At 44.8% G+C, this 22847-nt stretch overlaps 1 long non-coding RNA gene across 1 annotated transcript in view; it reads right to left on the reverse strand.

Annotated features, from left to right (window-relative positions):
- The window catches only part of LOC141422472 (uncharacterized), a 54627-nt gene extending 50214 nt beyond the window's left edge, over positions 1-4413 (reverse strand). Inside the window, exon 1 of the long non-coding RNA XR_012447032.1 lies at positions 3902-4413. This is a non-coding gene — a long non-coding RNA (uncharacterized lncRNA). The remainder of the gene's footprint in view (positions 1-3901) is intronic.
- Positions 4414-22847: the final 18434 nt, after the last annotated feature.

The following is a 22847-nucleotide window of genomic DNA, read 5'->3' on the forward strand; positions in this document are numbered from 1 at the left end:
ACCTTCTCTCCTCCCCTCTGGGCTAGCCTGTTCCATTCCTCACTTAATGTGTGCAAGTGTCAGGCCTTACAAAACTCAATCATCCTACCCCTTGGCCTCTACGTCCGCACCTACCTTGAACCCCTCTCCATACTTCCTCACTCCCCTGCGTGCCTCAACTCACTGCTTTCTGGCAGTCCCATCCCCCCTTGTGTCACATCTGTTCTCAGCGAAGTGACAAAATGCCTGTCTGTAGGGCCCATGTACATCTTCTGGGCAGATTTGAGTTTCTTGGCCTCTTCTTTCTGGGTGAAAATCAATCCCTCTTGCCTCTTATGTTCTGTGACTCCGCACACACCCCTGATTTTCCTAGGGCTCCAACTTCTTCCCTGTCTCTGTTCCCAGCTTCTGTTCAGGTGTCTCAGGCCATCTCCATGTCCTTTCCATTTTCACAGTCTGCCTCTGCTATTTCATGATGCTACACAGCATAGGAACCCCTGCCTGCCTCTGCGTCCTGCCTATACATCTTTCTTGAGCTCCACTTCATTGTTCCTAAATGCCCAAACTGGGCACATAGCTCCTTCATTTTTATCTTTTTGACAAGGTCTCACTGTACATTCCACACTATCCTCAAAACTCTCAATCCTCCCGATCCCCCTGCCTTTGCCTCCCAAGTGCTGAGATTACAGGCATTCACTACCATGCCCAGCTACCTCCCTGTCTTACACTTCAGTGAGGGGCATGTTTAATTCTGGTGCTCAAGTCAGAAACCTGCATCTGTGACTCAAAGTGTGGTTGTATCTGGGATGACTGGTGAATGTGTGAGCTGGAGCCCACACTTTCTCCCACCATATTCTCAGAGTGAGATTGGAAGAGGGGGCTGAGGAGGAGGGGAGGGCACTGGCACTTGGCTCCAGTGTATCGAATTTAAGAAATGTAAAAAACACTGTTTTGCCAGGTGCTGGTGGCTCACGCCTGTAATCCTAGCTACTTAGGAGGCTGAGATCAGGAAGATCGGGGTTTGAGGTCAGCCTGGGCAAATAGTTTGTGAGACCCCCATCTCCAAAAATAACCAGAGCAAAATGGACTGGAGGTGTGGCTCTAGTGGTAGAACGCCTGCTTTGCAAACTCAAAGCCCTGAATTCAAACCCCAGTTCCAAAGCAACAACAATCAAAAAAAAATTTAAAAACAGTTGATTGACAGTCAATCAACAAGCATCTCAAAGGCAACTCCTATTTGCCCAGACCAATGCTAGGCACAGAGATGGATGGAAATGCCTAAGAAACATGGGCCCTGTGCAGAGCCCTGTGATGCATCCTCCTTTCTTACTTTCTTGCCTGAAAGCTCAAGGCCAAAGAGAAAACAGGACAAATGTCTCTCAGAATCTGTGCTCTCACCACCGGCTGAGACTCAGAACTGGGCTTTTGTGGTTGACACCTTCATGGCTCCAGGGACAGAGGCTCCTGTAATGCAGAACAGGAAGACAAGCCAGGATGGGTGCCCAGGTGGCTGCTGCCTCCTCCGCACAGCACTGGGTCCGCTCTGGCCTGAACTACCTTTTTTTTTTAGGAAATAATGTTTTTCTTTACTTTGAAATAATTGACCTAGGAAACAAAGCATCTGTTTATCAGGAAGAGTCCCTGCACTTCAGGTGTCTTTTTTAGGTCACTGATTACTTAGAAAACCAGTTTTCTCTTTTTTTTTTTTATTCCCAAAGAAGACTTTTGTGCTTTCTTAAGGCAAATCCAATCATTTTACTAGCTTTTTATTCTTTTTTTTTAATTGCTTTTATTGTTTTATTATTCATATGTGCATACAAGGCTTGGGTCATTTCTCCCCCCCATCCCCACCCCCTCCCTTACCATCCACTCCACCCCCTCCCTCTCCCCCCCACCCCCTCCATACCCGGCAGAAACTATTTTGCCCTTATCTCTAATTTTATTGAAGAGAGAGTGTGAGCAAGAATAGGAATTACCTTGAGAGACTAGTTACAGCACAGAGTGGAACCAGAGCATTCTGACTCCATCTATGGTTGCTTTCAGGGCAGGACTCAACTGGTCTGGTCCAAAGAGCCACTTTCACTGGTACCCATGTATACAGCTTTCCACGAACCTAAGTGTTGCTGTGGGCATCCTGACTCCTCAACAGGGTAGCAAGTGACCTGAGGCAGGGACATGGGTCTCCCAAACCCATAACTTCCTGTATCTCAGCCCTCACCCTCTGCAGAACCTCTTCTCCCCGCTCAGTCTTTCCGCATCGTTCCTGACTCTTCTTATCCAAACCCAATCTCAAGACAGTATCTGAAAGCCAGATCAGAGCCGCCTGAAGCTGGAACGGTGCCTTGGATTTCCAGGTAACTGGCCCAAGACTACTGCAGTCCTGAAGGTGAGTCCCCACCCAGGCGGCCCACCTCTAAAGAACGGGAACATTCCAGGCATCAGTGAGAAAGGAAATATTATTTGACAGTGGTCACCAGCCATTTGTGAAATCAACGCTGGTGACTTCTGCTTCCCTTTCAAGACTCTTCATGACCTTGCAGGCACGAGACTCAGAACACCATTGGCACGCACGCCACCAGTTCCAAGAGCAAACAAGTGAGCAGCTCTGGGTCTCCAGATCTGACACAGATGTGCTGTGCACTTGAACATTATCCCTAAGACCTTGGCCTTGGGTGGATGCTCAGAACACCCTTAGGAACTGGCCTAAGCACTTTACATATAGTGTTTCTTTCTTTAGTCCTCCTGCAATCTAGCTAAGATAGGATTTAGATTCCTTTTTCACAAAAGACAAAAGCAGCACACAGACAGCTTGTAGATCTTGTCTTCCTCTAATCTGCACAACCACTAAAAGGCCACGCCAGGATTCAAATTCAGTTTGATCTCGGAGACATCTCTAGGACACCAGGTTGTACCACCTCCCCCATCAGGCCATACTTTTAACTCCTTCTCCTTCCCTCCAACTCCTGTGTCCACCTTCCCATCAGTCAATTCCACACAATATCCTTCCCACAGGTGCCTCAAACTTAGCATGCCCAAAAGACACCCCCATGGCTGTCACCTCTCCACCTTCCCTGCCTCAATCCCATGGCACCACCAGGTTCCCAGCTCCCACTCTGGACACTGGGAGGCTGCCATCCTGGGCCCTCTCTCTCTTGTGGCTCTCTTTCTCACCTTGCTCTCTCCTCTCCCTCCCTTGGTCTCTCTCCTAGCAGTTTCAACTCCTTCCTGATCTCCCCTTTCCCAGTTCACCCCTGCAGCCACCCTGCTTCTCTGGCCATGTTACCCTCTTATTAAGACAACTTGCTGGATGCCCAGTGTCCTCAAGTTAACACCCAAACTCTTTAGCTTAGAAGATAAAACCTCTTAGGACCCAGCTATCCCTTACTTCTCCACTGTGTTTCTTTCCCTCTCAGAGGTGATTTGTGCCCAGCCACCTCAGCCACCCATGGTCTCAGGAAAGCTCCAAGTTCTTTCCTGCTTGTGTGATTTTGTATGTGCCTTTCTGTCTATAACAGCTGTGGGATAAACTCCTGCTCATTTTCAATACTTTACAAATGTCACCTCCTCCAGGCAGCTTTCCTTAACTCTTCCCTTCCTCCTCTCACTCCTTCCCTGGCACATTTCTGTGCCTCTCTTCTGTGCTCCTGGAGCATCCAATGCGTTGCTTTAACCGTCTTTGTGAAATATCTCTGTTCCTTAGCCATAATACCCCACACCCCAACGAGGTTGCATTCCTTCTTAATCTTCATGTCTTGGGGGCCTGACACCATGCCTGGAAAACAGTTCCTTTAATAAATATTGATTGGTTAATTGACTAAATCTAAAGCAGTGTTCCTGGTGAAGAATCCACAGTCCAGATGGGAGGAAAACCCATCAGGAGAGAGATGACAGAAAATATTAAATGCCAAGAGTAGCATGTTACCTTTGCCACAGGAAGCTGTGGAAATCTGGAGAAGGAAGATTCTGCAGAGAGGTATTGAAGAGAGGCTCGTGTGGCCAGAGCAGCAGACTTCCCGGAGAAGGGAAGGAGTTGTTGTGCATTCCATCCACACAAGCCCAGGCTAGCGCTCCACCTCCACCTGGCTTATTGTCTGGCAGTGGTAACTTGAGCAAGGTTCTGTGCCAGCAGGCACCCAGGGTCCCTTCCACACAATTGGCATGTCTCCGGGGGAGGCCTGAATCCCACAGTCTGGGGAGAAGACAAAGAAGGTCTGTTCCAGTTATGCTAATTGCTGCCTGTCTCCCACAGAGGATGGGGATGCAAGGGATCCCAGGAGGCTGCCAAGCGGATGGGGAATTTCTCAGCTGCCACCTCCCAGGATCTCCAGCCCACCCTCCCAAGGAGGGATTGCCAATCATTGCCACAGAAAGCTGTGGGCTGGGCCCCATTCATCTTCTGCGTAGGCTGTCACCGAGGAGGTGGGATTTGAAGACCAGGCAGCTTCCTACCCAGGAACCCCAAAGTTAAAATTCCACTATGAAAACAATGACTTCTCCTGTTTGAATGCAAATGAACCTGAAAGAAGTGGCAGGTAAAGTTGCCACCACCTTGATATCAATGGGTGTGTGAGCAGCCTTCCCCAGGGGCCCAGGGCAGCCTGAGGCCCACAGCTGGGGAGCAACCGCAAAGAAGACAGGAGGGTCACAGACCCACTCCTGCCCCAAAAGTACTCCCCACCCCGTTATTGCCAGGCGTCCCAGTAGAGAGCAGGCCCTTTCCTCTGCCACCATCCTGAGTGAAGAATTCTCACTCCAGATCCTCTCTCCTCAGGGACTCCCTCCACCACCCTGTATCAGCGACCCCTGTGAGTGCACAGGCCTCAGCAGCTCCCTGCTCGGGCAGCATTTGGTGGGGGAAACACCTGATGCCTATCTACCATGGTTCTCAAAACCCAGTTCGCATCAAAATCACCCAGAGAGCTTTTTAAAACAGATTGCTGGGAATGGAGGGTGGGGAAAGGGCAGGAAGGGAATGGGGAGCTGTGGGTCAAAGGTCACAAAGTTTCAGTTAGACAGGATTATGTTCTGGGTATTATACAGCAAGTTGACAATAGTTAGTAATAATGTATGGGTAACTGAAAACTACTGGGCCAGAGGCAGTGGCTCCTGCCTGTAATCACAACCACTCAGACGCAGAGGTAGGAGGATCATTGTCAAGGCCACCCTGGGAAAAAGCACCAAACCCATATGAAAAATAACCAAAGCAAAAAGGGCTGAGGGCAAGGCTCAAGTAGTATAGCACTCAGATGGGGCCCTGAGTTCAAACCCCAGTATAGGAAGGAAGAAAGGTGTTAGAATGAAAGAGACATGGAAAAAGCAGAAAGATGGCTCAAATGCTAGCACAGAGTTTATTGTTCAGAAAGGAGCCCTGTGGAGGGGTCCCCAGTAAAAGAGCTGGAGCCCACAGCTGCTTACAGACTTGGAGTAGATATAGGGGAGCTGTCTGCAGGGGAAACCCCACTGGGAGGGAAAATTCTTCCAGAATGGAGTCAACCAATCCTAGGGAAAGCTAGAGGAGATAAGTGGTAATTAGGGAGATGAGTTGCTCAGCTCCAGACCCTCTGGCAAGGTGGTGGCTTGTCAGTTCCTTGAGGCTAGATGTGGTCATTCCAGTGGGTGGTAGGGTGTCAGTAAGCTGCCTGCAAAGGTGTGGGGGGGATCCAATCCTAACATGGTTTCTTTTTGTTCACCCTAACAGAAAGAAAGAAGGGAGTGAGGAAAGGAGGGAGATAGGGAGGAAGGGGAAGGGAAGAGGGGAGGGATGGAGGGTAAGAGGAAACAGAAGGGGGAGGGAGGGGGAGGAAAGGGGGAAAAGAGGAAAGGGAATAGGGGAGGGAGGAAGGGAAGGAAGGAAGGAAGGAAGGAGGGAGGGAGGAAAAGAAGGAGGATAAAAGAAAATTGCCAAGAATGAAGCTTAAGTGTTCACACACACAAGATAGCTATGTGAGGTGATGCATATATTAACAGCTGGATCGTGGTAACATTTCACAGTGTCCACATACATGAAAACATCACCTGTATACCATAAACATACAAGGATAATAATTTTACAACTGCAGCTGGGCTTCACCCCCAGAGCTCCTGACTCCAGAAGCCCGAGCCAGGCAAGGTGACATGAGAACCGCAGCTGTACAGCTTCACTGCTCACACTGGGCTCCGCACAGCGGTGTCCCCAGTACCGTCCAAAAGCCTGTTAGAAAGGCTGACAGACCCAGAAGCTGCATTTAGCAAGGTCCCGGTGACTCAGGCACAATGAATCCAGGGAAGCCCTCTAAAGCAGTGCTTCTCAAGGTGGTCTGGAGCACCTGCGTCACGGGAGCTGGGCAGTCACCCCACCCAGGTCCTGCATCAGACCCTCTGGGACAGTGGAGACAACTCCCCTGGTGGCCTTTGTGATAGTCTCACCCTGGCTACTCATGAGAGTCCTGCAGAGCTTGTCCAGGCTTGTTTACCTCAGATCAACTAAAACAGACCATTTTGCATGGGCCCCCAGGCATTGGCATTTGAGGGGAGAGAGTGCAGTACTGAGATTTGATCTCAGGGCCTTGCGCTTGCTAGGAAGGGTTCTGCCACTTCAGTCAAGCCTCCAGCCCTTTTTGCTTCAGTTATTTTTCAGATAGGGCTTTTTACCTGGGATGGGCTTGAATAGCAGTTCTCCCAATCTCTGCCTCCTGAGTAGCTAGGATTATAGGCATGAGCCACTGCACAGAGCCTGGCATCAATATTTGAAACCTCCCCACTCCCCACCAAACTCCCATGGCTCATACCTGTAATCCTAGCTACTTTAAGGCTGAGATCAGGAGGCTCACAGTTTAAGACCAGCACAGGTAAATAGTTCACTAGACCCCATCTCCAAAATAATCAGAGCAAAATGAACTGGAGGTGTGGCTCAAGCAGTAGAGTGCCTGCTTTGCAAGCACAAAGCCCTGAATTCAAACCCCAGTCCCACCAAGATTAAAAAAAAAAATCCTCATAGGTCATTCCAATGTAAATTCAAAGTTGAAAACTTCTGGTCAAAGGTAGCATCTCCCTGACAGCAACTACTTGAGTGCATGCCTCAGGTGACCTCATGCCAGAGGTCTTCAAGCCTGGCTATAGTCACGTACCTCTGGGAGGTGCATTGCTTTTTTTTTTTTTTTTTGAGAGAAATTCAATAAGCTAGATCATTTTAACTGTTTTAAAGTGTACAAGTCAGAGTCTATGCTTCCATTCCCTGCAAGGGAACAGGAAATGTTTCTCTCCCCTCCCCCATACTTTACTTACTAAATAAATCCTTGCTAAAACTTCAAAAAGTAAATAAATAAATGCCTGGTGAAGTGGCTCAAGAGATAGTGCACCTGCCTAGTAGGCATGAAGCCCAGAGTTCAAACTCCAGTGCTGCCAAAAGAAAAAAAGAATGAATAAATAAATAAAAATAAAGTGCACATTCACTGGTTTTTATTTGCAACACTGTGCTATTGCCATTAATATGTAATATTCTCATCACCCCAAAAAGCAAGCCCATCTCTCCTAATCCCTCCTTCTCCCCTCCCCAACAACCGTGGATCCCCTTTCTGTGGATTTTCCTCTTCTGGACATTTTATAGAAATGGAACCATACACCCTGGCTTCTGTTAGATGACACTGCTGAAGATCGTAAGTCCTTCTTTCCTTTTGGTGGCTAGACAATATTGCACGGTACGGATTCGGCACATTTATTTATCCAGTCATAGCTGATGGGCACTTGGTTTTGTCTACTTTTGACTAGTATAAGTAATGTTATTATCACCATTTGGTACAAGCTTTTGCGGGAACATGTTTTCATTTCTCTTGGGTGTCTTGCTAGCAGTGGAATTGCTAGGTGGAATGAGTTTCTTTTCTGAGGAACTGACAAACCCTTTGACAAATCAGCTGTACCATTTTGTATTCTCACCAGCAGTTCATGAGGGCTCTGATCCCTCTACATCCTCTCCCACGCTTCCCCTTTTCTTTTGGTTTTTCCTTAAAACCTTTCTATTAGGCAGGAAGTGTATCTCTGTGGTTTTGAGCTGCATCTTGATAAGGATGCCTGACATCTTTTCCTGGGCTTCTTAGCCATTTGTATAACTTCTTTACAGAAACATGTTCAAATCTTTTGCCATATTTAAATTGGGTTTTCTTTTCATCATGTTGCAAGTGTCTGAAAGGCTGCCCACATATCCATACCTAGGTCCCCAAACGGTTGAGTTAAATCAGAACACTGGAGTAGGCTTGGGTCTCAGTAATTTGGAAATTCCCCTAATCTGCATAAAGCGTTGAAAAATCTCTGATTTACTCCATGTGACCAAGGAGAAAGAAAGATGTCATGTAAGAGCTCCTGGAGCTTACCACCTCATTTGATCCCCTCACCTGGGTTGCTCACCATCAGACATTAAGTGCCCCGTTTGTCCCTAGTGCAGTGCTAAAGTGAGAGGAGGTGGGTACAGAGATGCGTGTCACACGGTCACTGCCATGTGAGAGCTCTCAGGCTAACTGAGAAGCCAGACCCTCTGCAAATCTTTAGGGTACACTGTGGTCACATGCTCTGAAGGAAGAACGTACAGAGCATCGGGGGACTCCAAGAAAGAAGAACTGGACTTGCGCTTTCCTGTGGGCATCAGTACTGCTGAGGTGGTCTGTGGTCCTCCAGGTCCTCTACTCTGAGGGTTGCCCCTCCTAGCGGTGTTAGCACTCATGGGAGTTCATTGGAATTGCAGAATCTCAGTGCCTGCCCCAGGACTACTGAAGCAGAATTAAGATTGGCAAGGTGCTCCAGGTGACTCACATGCACACTCAAGTCTGAGATGCAGTGATCTCAAGTGATGTCCATTAAGAAGCATCCAGAAAGTCTGCCCACCGAAACAAAAACTCTACCGCAGTGAGTTATGGGCTCATTAAATTGTTCCTTAAGGAACCGCTTTTAAAATGAAACATGTTAAATAACTCTTATCCATGCATATCTTAGCATAAATTTATTGTAATGTTTTAGCCTACGCTTTTCTCTTTTTGAAGCTTTCTTTGCCAGCCGAGTTACTAAGAAAGACATGGAGGCCAGGCGAGGTAGCTTAAACCCATAATCCTAACTACTCAGGAAGTAGGAATTGGGAGGTTCAAAGTTCCAAGCCAGATCCAGCAAAAAGTTCATGAGACCCCATCTCAACCAATGGCTTGGCACAGTGCCATGGGTCTGTCATCCCAGCTATGCAAGAAAGCACAAATAGGGTCATGGTCCAGGCCTGACCAGGCACACAGTGAGACTCTATCTCAAAATAACTAATGCAGAGCTGGAGGGATGGCTCAGTGGTAGAATGCCTGCCTAGCAAGTATGAGGCCCTGAGTTCAAGCCCCAGTGCTGCCAAACAATACAAATTTTTAAATTACTAATACAAAAAGAACTGGCAGAGTGGCTCAAGCAGTAGAGCACCTGCCTAGCAAGTTCGAGGCCTTGAGTTCAACCTCCAGTACCACTAAAAACAAGAAAAAGAAAAAAGACAGAAAGAGCCTTGGGATGAGATTAGGGTAGCACTAGCCCTTGATTCTTGAAACTGAAGTACAAAGGCAATAGGGAAAACAAGATGACCTCAAGAGTTCTTTCGAAGCCAGTCCTCGCCCATAATTCTATAGCACAACTGTAGAGTCAAGTGGCTTGCCCAGTGTCACACAATAAATCAAGCATAGCAGTAGCTGAGTTAAAAGTTGGGCGAAAGGATCCATTTGACTATGTTTGACCCACTAAGTCATATCTGAACTTGCTGCTTCATCAGCCTCCATCACAACCTCCTCTGACTGCAGGGCTTCACATGTCTGGGCCACCCATGGCCTGGTCTCATATTGGTTCTATCTAGTTCCCACAAATCCTACTACAGAAGACCCTACCTCTCCCTAGAGGCAGCTTGTGAGCTTTGCTGCTGGAGAAATCTTCATGTTTTATGCCACATGTTCCGATGGAAGATGGCATTTCTTATGGGTGTAAGTTTCCTGTTCCAGGTTGCCATTGAGTACCAATTCTCGGTATATAGCACCAAGACCTACAATGAGTCCCCAAGTGCAGTGCTCCCTGAGCACTGGGGTCGTGGAGCTCATGCAGATAGATAGCATTTTCAGTTCTATTAAGTCTTAATTCAAAATCATTTGGGCCACCAATCAAAAGCCCTGCCTAGCTCTAAATCCTAAGACTTCGGCCAAACTCTTGTTCTTTTCTCTCCTCCCTCACTAGCTGTTCATTCACAAAGAGCCAGGAACCTTTGTGCTAGTTCACTGAATTACTGAGTACCTACTGTCTTCAACCTCTGAGGCTCCTTTTTCACCCCTGGCACTGGCCTTGGGCTCTGGAACCAGGAAGACTCCAAGAGGAGCAAGCAAAGCTGAGGCCTCCCACCTTCAGCGCCCCAAGTCTTACTAATGCTTTCTCTGTTCTCACTTTCAACCACTTTATTGGGATGCAATTGACATACCGTACCACACACCCACTTAGAGCACACAGTTCAATGGTTTGTGCCACTTAGCAGCCACTTCCCATGCCTCCACCCCAGTCCCTCAGCCCAAGGCAACTGCTAGTCAACTTTCTTTCCTACAGATTTGCCTCTACTGGACACGTCCATAGAGATGCTTCACGGAATGGATGGATCACACAATATATGGTCTTTTATTTCTGGTTTCTTTCACTTAGCGCCCCCACATTGTGGCATGTATCAGAATTTGGTTTCTCTTTGTGACTGAAGGTTATTCCATTGTATGAATTTGCACATTTTGCCTAACAGATATTCAGTTGTTGGGCTTTAGGGTTGTTTCCAACTTTTTAGATGTTATAACTAATGCTATTATGAACCTTGGTGCACCAGTGTTCTATGTGGACACATATTTTTAATTCTTTGGGGTATACACCTAAGGATAGAACGGATGGGTTTATGTTTAGCTTTGTAAGGAACAGCCAGTGTTTTCCAAAGTGACTGCAGTTACATTCCCACCAGCAGCGTATGAAAAGTGACAGTTTATCCCCATCTTGGTCAGGAATTGTATTACCATCTGTGTAATTTATTGGACCCATCCTAGTGAGTAGAACTGGTACTTCCTAGTTGTGTGATCTTGGGCAAGTCACTTTTTGTCTCTGAGTTTCGGTTTCTTCGTTTGAGGAAAAAAATGGTTAATGCTGACTTTGAAGGTTTTTTCAGGAAGGAAAAAAAATCAAATGACATATATGTGAAAGGGCTTCCAAGAATGCAAATGCCAGTAAAAATATGGGTTATTACTATTGTGGGTTTGATTTGCATGTTCCTGATGGTTGATGACAGGCTTATTGGCATTTGGTATGTTTCATTAGAGAAATACATGTTCACGTCTTTATTTTTAATTGCACAATTTGTCTTATTATTGAGCTGTAGAATATAACTTTATTTTAATTTAAGATAAACTGCACATAATGCAAAATTAACCATTTTAAACTGTACAGTGCAGTGTTATTTAGTATAATCGCAAGGTTGTGTAACCATCACCTCCACCTAGTTTCAAAATACTTCTATTGCCCCAAACCATCAAGCAGTTACTCCTCACCCCCAGAACCCACCTATTTATTTTTTCTATGAATTTACCTATTCTGGATATGTCATATAAATGGAATTCATATCATATATGACCTTTGTGTCAGGCTGTTTCACTAAGCATAGTATTTTAAAAAGATCCACCCATGGCCAAGTACTGTGTCTCATGGTTGTAATCCCAGCTACTCAGGAGGCAGAGATCAGAAGGATCTCAGTTCAAAGCCAGCCCAGGCAAAAAGTTATAGAGACCTCATCTCAACCAATAAGCCAGGTGTGTTGATGCATAACTGTGATCCCAGCTACGTATAGGTTGGAAGATCTCATTCCAAGGCCAGGCCTGGGCAAAAGGAAAGCCTATCTGAAAAACAACTAAAGCATGAAAAAGATGGGGGCATGGCTCAAGTGTTAGAGCCTGCCCAGCAAGCATGAGGCCTTGAATTCAAACCCCAGTATCACCACCACCACCAAAAATATAAGATCCACCCATGTTGCAACATGTGTCAGTGTTTCATCCATTTTGTGACTGAATATGTCCTATCATAAGGACACACCACATTTTATCCCTTCAGCCATCAAAGGACGTCAGGTTTTTCCCACCTTTTGACTGTTACGAAGCGTGCTGCTAGGAACAGTAGAGTACAAGGGTTTTTCTCAGTACCTGTGCTATTTTATATTCCCACAAACAATGTATGATGGCTCCAATTTCTCTGCCACTTAACTTACATCCACAATGACTGTTTACTCTTCCCGTCATTACTGCCAGCCTAGTGACCTGATGTTACATCTCATTGTGGTGGCAATTCGCATATTCCTAATGACTAAAGGTGCTGACCATGTCCTCACAAGCCATTTGGTTTTTTTGAGGGTTTTGTTTTGGTGTTTATTTGTTTTGAGGCAGGGTATCCCTGTGTAACCCAGGAGGCCTCAAGTTCATTATATACCCCAGGATGACCTTGAACTTATCCTTGAAGTCCAACTTACCTGCTTTTTCTTTTATTACTCCTGCTTCTGTTGTTATACCTAAGAACCCTTCCAAGGTCATGACCGTTTATCCCTGTGCTTTCTTCTAAGAGTTTTATAGTTTAGCTCTTTGTTATTTACACTGCAGATCTGATGAATGCCTTACACCTGATAGGCGCTCTGCCACTTGAGCCCCTCTCCAGCCCCCAATTTTATTCTGTTGTGTATGGAGATTTTGTTGTCCCAGTGTCTGTTTTTGGGGAGAATATTATGTTCCACTATTGTTCAATATCTGTGTTTATTTCTGGAGTCTCTATTCCATTGGATTATATGTCTCTCTTTATATCAGTACCACACTCTTTTGATTATTATAGTTTTGTCATCATTTTTTACGTCAGAAAGTGTGAATCCTCCAACTTTGTTCTTTTCAAAGTTTTGGTGATTCACAGCAAAGTATGAGGCATGCAAAGAAAATTCCAAATAGATTTTAAGATGGGTTTGTTCATTTCTACAGAGAAGTCATTTGGAATTCTGACAAACCTGTAGATCGCTTCATGGGTTTTGACGTCTTGACAGTGTGGTGCTGTTCTCGGGTCTAGAATTCTGACTTAGTCCTTGTGTATGGCTTCTGTCCCTTCATCGCTGTCCTCTGTTTATTCATCATCGCTCTCTTGCTTTCCTCTGGCTCCCTGATCGTACTTAAGACAGCACATTGACCATGTTTGTAAAGTACCTCCAAGATTTGTGCTTCCTCAGGAATGGTTCTCGTTCATTTCTTCTGTAAATGGGCCATTCATTCTCATCTCTTTGCATGCTTCCTTCTTGCTTGTTGAAACTGGATATTTTTACTATTAGTATGTGGTAACTGGGGAAGTCAGATTCTTCCCCTTACTTAGAATGTTTTTGTCGCTTGCTGTGGGTTGTACCTACCTCTCTGTTTGCTTAGTGACTTCTCTAAGCTGTTTTGTAAAGTCTGTATTCCTCCTCATGTGCATCTCTGAGCTCTCTGTTCCTTTCCCTCATATTCAGCTGGTGTTTAGACAGAGTGCCTTGAGCAACAGATGTCCAAAAAAGGAAGAGGAAAAAAATTCTCCCAGTGTTTGCAAATTGGCTCTATGATGGGCCTCCTTCTCTGATTTAGCCTTCACTTCCTGCTGTGTGAGTGTAAAGACAAGCCAAATGCATTGGGCTTCTCAGATCTGTTCTGCCCACTTATCATCTCTCAATATGTAGATGGTTTTCTAAATTCCCCAAGGGACATATTTGAATGCCTCTTTTCCCAAAGAAACTCTCTCCCAACTTTTCTTCCCAGGCTTTTGGTGATCTATCACTTGTCTGGGTTGTAATCTTTTGATGGAGGCCACACAGGGTTCTCCATGTGTCTAGCACTGTTTTTGAAGGCGCTCTCTGTCTAAATGCCATCCCAACCTGAGTCTGTTCTGAGTGAGGTGAAACAAAGGCAAACGCCTTGGAATACACAGACACAGCTCTTTGAGAAAAAGATTTGCTCTGCTTCTTCCAGAACCAGGGAGCAGGATCCATGGGAAGAGTGCAGGCTGTCACTTTTTCTTTTTTCAGTACCGAGTGTTGAACCTAAGGCCTCGTGCATACTGGGCAAGCATTCTTGCTACACCCCCAGCCATTGATTTTTTATTTTTTATTTTCTGAGACAGGATCTCCCTATGTTGCCCACGGTAGCCTTTAACTTGTGATCCTCCCACTTCCCAAGTAACGTCCCACCATGCCTGGCCAGCCCACCATCTTTAAATTGCTGCCTAACTGAGTTGGAAAGTAGAGCAAAAACAAGTAAAGCTTGTCTACCATTATTAAGTTGCCTTTTTCTTAATTCCCTGTTTGCTCAGCTCCTGAAAACCAGTGACTATTTTCACAGTCTGACAAAGTTGATTCTGGCAGTTTCTTTCATGTTTCTGTGAAAGGACATGTCACAGAAACATGAAGTTTGGAGTTACCTTCTCTGCTATTTTCACTGGTGTCCCTTAAAAATATCCCTTTAAAAAATATCCCAACCTCCTCATCCTGTACACTGTGTCCTTTCTTCCTGTGACTGGTTGGAGGGACTTCTGTGGTTTTGCCTGTTACTAGACTCTGATTTGAAGAATATCTACCACGTCATTGGAGCTATTAAAAAAAAATTCTGTTGCAACCCTAAGGCATAGGGCAGAAATAAATTGATACAATGAAGGTGTGATCAGAGGCCCAATACTGGAGGGCCCAATGAACCAGATCTAACCACTTGTCCAAGGGGCAATTAAAGAGAAAATGGTGGTAAGACCAGAAAGAAATTTATTCTTTCAGATGTTACGTACCTTCCTACACCCCCTCTGAGGTAGCCAGACCCATTATGACACACTGCAGAGAAAAACAGCAGCCTAGTGACTTCAAATCTATTTCTTGGGGTTATACAGCAATGCTGGGAGCTGGCATAGCTGACAGTCTTGGTCAGGCTATGGTCTGGTTGATCATTATCTCAAGCTGGTCAAGCAAGGCCCTGTCATTGATGAGAAAAGTCTGTGCTGCCCAGAGGGGTAGTTTCAACTCTTACTGCAGATGTCTATCCATCAGTACTGGTGCTCCTAGAATCCAAGGTGAATGTAGAAAAAAATGACTCAGAGAAAAGGGCAAGTCAGAATGGAGACAGAGATGGTAGACTTTCATCCTGCTTTTAGTTGCCTGACATCTGCAGTTCCAAGTGAAGAGTCAGTGCTGTTTAGCAAAAGTGGCCTCCAAGTCCTTGTCACAAGAGAAGGCACGGGAACATCCCCTTGGGCCCTTTACTAGGGTCAGAAACTTTAGATAAGCACCACTGAGTGTGAGAGCATGGATAAGTCACTTTCTCTACTTCATTTTTGCTCTTTTAATTATTCCTCCTCACTGTAACTAGGGAATTCAGAGATCACTCACTTAATCACTAAGAGCATTTATCCATGATGTATGAGAGAATTATTCCAGAGCAAAATAAGAGAAAATGACATCCATGTGAATAACACAGTATCATTCAGACAGATGTTCACAGCCTTCCTCCCTCCTTGGGGTGCCAAATTCATCATTCCATCACCTTCCTCTGTACCATTTCAGTCCTCAGGAGTGTAGGCCAATTCTGTCTTCATGGAGTTTGGACAAAGCCACTGAGAGTCTCTGGGAAGTTATCTGCACATGTTTGGGCTTGGGTAATCCAAGCCCTGGAACATTATTCAGGAAATTCAAGTTCATTCCCCAAACACCAGCTGAGCAGTTCTCCAGGGTGTTTTGTTCACAGAATAACCTGCACATATTTGGGTCTCAGGTAAACCTTGTGAACACCAGGACCCTTCCTGATTTTGCACAGACAAGGGCAGGCTCCTCAGTACCGTTGGGCTGGTGTAGTCCCAGCTGAGGGACAGAGCTCTTGTCTTTCTTTTCTTCTGACAGTAATCAGCATTCTGATGAGCACATTCCAGAAGGGACAGACTTTTGCTGAATCATCCTTCCTTGCCAGTTGTCCTTGGTCCTCTTTGATCATTTCTGTTCCTCTCCTGTATTCCCACACGCCCATATTTATTTGTGCACAAGCTGTCTTCTCCTAAAACTGGCTTGGGCACAGTAAAAAGTTGTACCACACTGAGGAATGAATTCTTGTAATTACTAACTCCTTCCTGGAAAAATGTCTGAATTACTGTATAAAATAATAGTTTTAAAAAATATCCAGTTGAGCCAGGAGCCAATACCTCACGCCTGTAATCTTAGCTACTCAAGAGGCAGAGATCAGGAGGATCGGGATTGGAAGCCAGCTGGACAAATAGTTTGCAAGATCTTATCGCGAAAATACCCACCCAAAACAGGGCTGGCAGAGTGGCTCAAGTGGTAAAGGGCTGGCCTAGCAAGTATGAAGCCCTGAGTTCAAACTCTGGTGCAACTAGCCTCAATAATGGACATTGACAATGATAGACCATAAATAAAGGGGAGGGAACAGGCCATTGGTTATTTATCACAATGTGTAAGTCCTTGGATGGGCTTCCCTAAAGACGATCTTCATATAATCCAAACTTTCTTCAGATTGTGGTATATGGGGGTGATGCCATCTGATTTCCTAGGCTGTTGGCATTCTTTGGGGAAGTCGGGGCTGTAATCTGGGAGGAAGTCACATATAGTGGGTAGCAATTACTGGGAAAAAGGTCCAGTAATTCAAGGTCCCTCATCTCCTGTTGTTCCCCAGGACAGAGGAGGGACAGCACCCCACTGCAGATGGAAGGAAGCATGGCCAGATGGAGAAAGGCAGGATGGAGCCTCTGGCCAGAGAAGGCAGTGTTTCTAGTGAGATCCCAGCTCTGAACAGAGCAAATCTGCAGGCCTTAATGAATGAGACCAGGAAACAGAATGTGAAATCTCCAGAGAGTTTCTAGCAATTTTGTGTATCCACAGATGTGGTGTGGAGTCTGACCACGTTGGGGACAGCGACAGGGCCTGGGAAAACAGCCTTCAGCCCTACAACCTCCCTGGCAGAGTCGTGTAGGGGGCCACCTCTTAGGGTCCAAGCTGTGCTTACTAGGGTTCTCTAACAGACAGGTGGGAGGAAGGCACCTTCCAATAGTAAACTCAGGTTAGCACAGAACAGCACTTCTCTGCCTTCCAAGGAGGGAGGAGATGCCAACAACTGCCCTTTGTCTTCTGGGGGAGGGGGTATCCAATGGTATACTCTGCTCCCCACCTTCAGCCTTTGCCCCCAGCCTTCATCTTTCCACTAGAAATATGTTAAATATGGGCCCAAACATATGCAATACAAATCTTTGTCCTGCCCAGCTCTGCATCCAATACAACACAGTGATTAAAAAAAAAAAAAAAAGATTTGTAATCAGAGAGATGTGAGCTCAAATCCTGACCATCACTTAACCGTGCTGACCTTTCACAATTCAGCCTCTCCAAGCCCGTTTCTACTTTTTAAATAAAGACAGAGAAAATTCATCTCACAGCAATGAATGTGATAGGCCTGGAAAGAATTTAGTTTCATACCAAGTCCTCCATTCTTTCTAGAACCTCCAGGACCTGCCTACCTGACAGCTGGAGTGTGTCCAGGCCTCACCTCACGGATTCCGCCTCCCGGCCCTCTTAGGTAACACATCCTCCCATCACACAAAGTGGTTCTGCTGGTAAGCCACCTCCAGGCATTCTTTAGAAAAACCTGTGACTCTGGCCATCCCACAGTGAACCAGCTGGGCAAGTCTGGAAATCTTGGTGATGTTTTTTCATTGCCATTTTCTTAGTAGGAAGTCTGGAAGTGAGGGTTCCCCCAGGGAAAGCAGGTGGTCCACAGCATAACAGATGAACCTCCAGTTTTATACAGAGGACAGACTTGCAGTGGGAGTCCTCTGAAAAGTTACCTTTTTAAAATATTACTCCAATTTAATTTATCCTACTTTTCTTTTGCAATTAGCATATATTAATTGTACAAAACAATGGGTGTCATTATGACATTTTTATTCGTGTACACGAAAGGCACATTCTGCTAGTGCTATTAAGAGAGGAAGAAATTAGCACTGGCTTTTGTATCTGCAAATTCAAGTTTAAATCCAAGTTCATCGTCTTAGTGAGAGAATTGTACCAGCCACTTTACCTCTTTGAACTTGTTTTCTCTTCTGCCAAGGAGAAATGCTTCCCACAAAGATTACTATAAAGTTCAAAAGAGGAAACATAGGTGAAAGAATTTTAAAATACAATTAATTTATCACCAGTCATTATTTTATAAATGTATTTATAAACTATGTAAGTATGTCTGGTGCATAAAGTGACTCCCACTCACATGAGAAACCCCAAGGTTGTCTTTTTTTTTTTTTTTTTGCTGTACTAGGGCTTGAACTCAGGGCCTTCACCTTGAGCCACTCCACCAGCCCTATTTTTGTGAAAGGTTTATCGAGAAAGGGTGTCTCAAAGTATTTCCCAGGCTGGCTTCGAACCACGAACCTCCTGATCTCTGCCTTCTGAGTAGCTAGAATTACAGATGTGAGTCACTGGCGCCCAGCCCAAGGTTATCTTTAAAGATACCATTCTAACTTAAAAAATGTGGAAAGATTCCATGAGGCTCATATTTCGAGGACAGAGTAAGACAGGCTTCATGTCAAGGTGAAAGACTGAATGTTGGCTAATGTCTGTGACAAACAAAAATAACTAGGAAATTCATTTAGATCCTGTCGACCCACCTGCATTTGATCACTCTGTGTTTCATCAGCATCAGTAAGTGAGTAAGAATGTTTGAGAATCCCAAGGTTTAATTTGGCAACCGTTTTGGTACTGTTCCCACCTACTTCCCAGCTCACACTCCCATCCCCACGGGACGGGAGGACTTTTGTCCTCTCCACCTCCTTGAACAGGGCTCCCTTCCAGCTCTGAACACCCTGTTTCCCACGGACAAGCCTCTCTGTCCCATAAGGCCAGCCTATCCTTTTCCTCTCTCCCCATTGTGTCATCCGTGTCCCTGCCATGTCCAGGAGGTACGAAGCCTGCTAGGTCAGGGTGTTTTCACTCCTGTGATGTATGAAAGGGAAATCACCTCAGAGGGAGGTAAGTGACTTTGACCGTAAGCAGACAGTGTCACCAGCCACTGATAAACCGGCTTTCTGTTTTCTTTCCATCTCAAGGGCTGGCCTTGGGGTCTCCACCTCCACTCCTTCAAGCCTTTGCATTACTTGCAAGCTGATTAGGACATAACCACCTGTCTTGGGCTGATTCCTGGGAAACACTGTCTGAGATGGAGATTTGTGCCTGGCAAATTTCCTGGAGCGCACTGTCAGGACCACTCTAGCCCAGGGAGGCAGCAGGACTGGGCGGGGAAGACATGAACTATTGATGCCACCAAGAGCCCTGCAGTCAGCATGGCCCTGCAGAGTCATCCTGTCTCAAGGCAAGGGGACCAGGCCTTACCCACCAGTCATTGGAGGTGCACTGCTCCTGGGGAGGGGCTGTGACTTTGAACCCCTGGATTAGCTGAGCGCAATTCCTAAAGAGAGATTCAGCAGAGCGCACTCCATTGCCAATGCCCTCTGAGTGCCTCAGGCCTGATGGTCCCCACTGCATCTACACCCCATCTAAAGTTCATCTTGACATTCCTGAATGTTCATGTTTTTAATTTTAAAAATAAAAATTCCATTATAATTAGGAATTATGTATTTGCTTAGAACTTCTTTATCCAAAAACACTTTTTCTATTCAGAAGACCTCCAACTTAGGATGGCACCACTTAGGATTTTTTCTTTTTAATTTTAGGATGGTATGAAAGTGATTCAAATTCGGGAGGAATTTTTTTTTTTTTTGGTGTTACTGGGATTTGAACTTGGACCTTGCACTTGTTAGACAAGCACTCTGACACTTAAGCTCTATCCCCAGGCCTTTTTGCTTGAGTTTATTTTTCAGGTTGAGCCTTGCTTTTGTCCAGGGCTGGACTTGGACCGAGATCCTCCAACCTCTGCCTCCCACATAGCTGGAAATACAGGCATGATGTATAACACCCAGTCCTCTATTGTGAATTTTTTTCTTTTTTGGTGATACTAGGGTTGAACTCAGGACCTCGAGCTTGCTAGGCAGACACTCTACCACTTTAGCTGCACCTTAAACTCTTTTTGCTTTGGTTATTTTTCAGGTAGGGTCTTGTAGTTTTTGCCCCATCAGTCTGGATCATGATCTCCTGTGTAGCTGGGATGACAGGCATAGGCCACCATGTCCAGCTTTTTTGTTGTTATTGAAATGGCGTCTCACTAACTTTTTTCCTGGGATAGCCATAAACAGCAACCCTCCTGATCTCTGCCTCTTGAATAGCTGGAATTAAGTTACAAGCCACTGTACCTGGCCTGTATGGTGAATTTTACATTTTGATCCTTTTCAGATTAGTGATATGAAGCATAATCCTTTCCAGAGATGCAGGCAGTGACAGTGAGCTACAGGTCGCAGGCACCCAAGCAGTCACAAGATGAGCAACCAATTCTCCACAGTGTGCTGTTGCTAAAATGTGATGCTTGATAGGTTAGGTGTATTTGATATTTTCATTTTGTAATGGGTTTATCAGGACATAACTCCATTGTAATTCAAGGAGCATCTGTACTCAGAAAGAATGAGCCACGGCTCCCTAGAAAAATCCTACCAGCCAAAAGCCAAGCTCAGAAAATTCCAACTTTTGTGTAAAGAATGCTCCGATTCAAATTGTGAACTGGTGAAAATGGATTGAAAAATTGTTTAGATGTTCTTTCTCCAAAAATAAATCTATAAACTCAGTGTAAATCTACCAAACTCCCAACAGTCTTTGTGTTACAGAAATTGACACAAATCCACATGACAATATAAAGGACTTAGAATAACTGAAACAAGTAAAAAAAGTTCAAGTTGGAAGACTACTGGTACCAGGCTTCAAAGTTTCTCACAAAGCTACCATAGTGAAGACAGTGTGGCGTCAGCATCAAAATACAAATAGAACAACAAAACAGAGCCCAGAAACAAACCCACACAGATTGGGACTACTAATTTTTGACAAAGGACTTAAAGCAATTCTGTAAAGAGCAGATAGATAGCCTTTCAATAAATAGTACAGAACAACTACGTATTCATATATAAAAAGGAACTACAGCTAATGATTAAAATCTTGTATTGTGCCAGGCACCAGTGGCTCATGCCTATAATCCTAGCTACTCAGGAGGCAGAGATCAGGAGGATTACGGTTCAAAGTCAGCCTGGGCAAATAGTTCAAGAGACCCTATCTCAAAAATACCCAACATGAAAAATGGCTGGTGGAGTGCCTCAAGTGGTAGAGCACCTGCCTAGCAAGTGAGGCCCTGAGTTCAAACCCCAGTACTGAAAAAAAAAAACTTTTTAAACTTGTATTATGCACAAAAATTATGTAAAATGAATTATTGATCTAAATGTAAAACCTAAGTCTATAAAACTTCCAAAGGAAGACATAAGAAAAAATTCTTGGATCAGGTTAAGATGTCTTACAGATAATACCAACAACCATTTTAAAAAATCTGATAAATTATATTTCATCAAAATTTGCAACTTCTGCTGTTCAAAAGACACTGTTATGACAATGAAAAAAGATACAACAAACTAGGAGAAAGTATTTGTAAATCACATACCTGATAAAGAACTTATATCCAGAATAGGTGAAGAACTCCCAACACCCAATAAGAAAACAAGCAGCCTCTCTTGAAATGGGCGAAAGACTTGAATCGACACTTCACGAAGAAGACACATGAGTGGTAAATAAGCACCTGAGAACATGTTTGACATAACTGGTTATGAAGTCACCACGAACTAAAATACAGTGAGATAGCATTATAAACCTGCTGCACTGGGGCTGGTGTGGTGGCATGCACCTGTAGTCCAAGCTACTCAGGGACATAGGTAGCAGGATTCCAGTCTGAGATCAGCCCCGGGCAGAAGCGCAAGACCCTGTCTGTAAAATAATAAAGGAAAAAAACAAAGCTGTTACAATGACCAAAACTGCGAAGACTGGCCGTACCAAGCTGGCAAGGATGTAGAACAGCTGGAATTCTCATGCATTGCTGACCACAATGTAAAATGGTACAGCTGTGATTAGGAAATGATTTGGCAGTCTCTTAAAAAGCTAAACACACACATATCATAACAGAATCATCTACTCCTAGGTGTTTAAAACCCAAGAGAAATGAATGTCCACACTCGTATAAAGACTACATGGCAGCTTTATGTGTGATAACCCAACACTGAAAACAACTCAGTCTGTCAGCAAGTAAATGGTTAAGTAAATTGTGGTATAATTTTACGGTAGACGACTACTCAGCAATAACGAAGAACGAACGCTGACACGTGTGACACCCTGGATGCATCTCAAAATGATTGTGCTGAGTGAAAGAAGGCATTCAAAACAGAGAACACAGTGTACCCACATTCCACTTCCATAAAGTCCTACAAAATGTAAATGAATCGTCTTGACAGATCAGAGATTGCCTAGGGAGAAGGTGGTGGAAGGGTGAGGAAACTTCCAGAGGTGGTGCATTCAGTCTTGACTGTGGTAATGATTTTACAGTTTCATGATGATGTCATTTACCAAAATGTCAAATTGTATGATTTGCATGTGCTTAGTTCATTCTGTGTCCAGTACACCTCAAGGAGGAGAAGACAAAAGATGATGACAATGGCAAGAATTAAAAAAGGAGGTGACAAAGCCTGCCTTGAAGGGGAGAAAGTCAGCGACAATGAAGTTTCCAGGGAAATGAACTACAGGCCTGTGGAGAAACATTTCTGAGGTCTCTTTTCAACCAGGCCACTTTGGGTGGCCTAGTCAGAAGGAAGAAAACTGTGTTTGTCTAATAAAAGACACAAGAAAAGAGTAGCACTAAAAATAAGAAAAAAAAGAG

This window comes from Castor canadensis, chromosome 4 (assembly GCF_047511655.1).
Source record: "Castor canadensis chromosome 4, mCasCan1.hap1v2, whole genome shotgun sequence".
Taxonomy (NCBI): domain Eukaryota; kingdom Metazoa; phylum Chordata; class Mammalia; order Rodentia; family Castoridae; genus Castor; species Castor canadensis.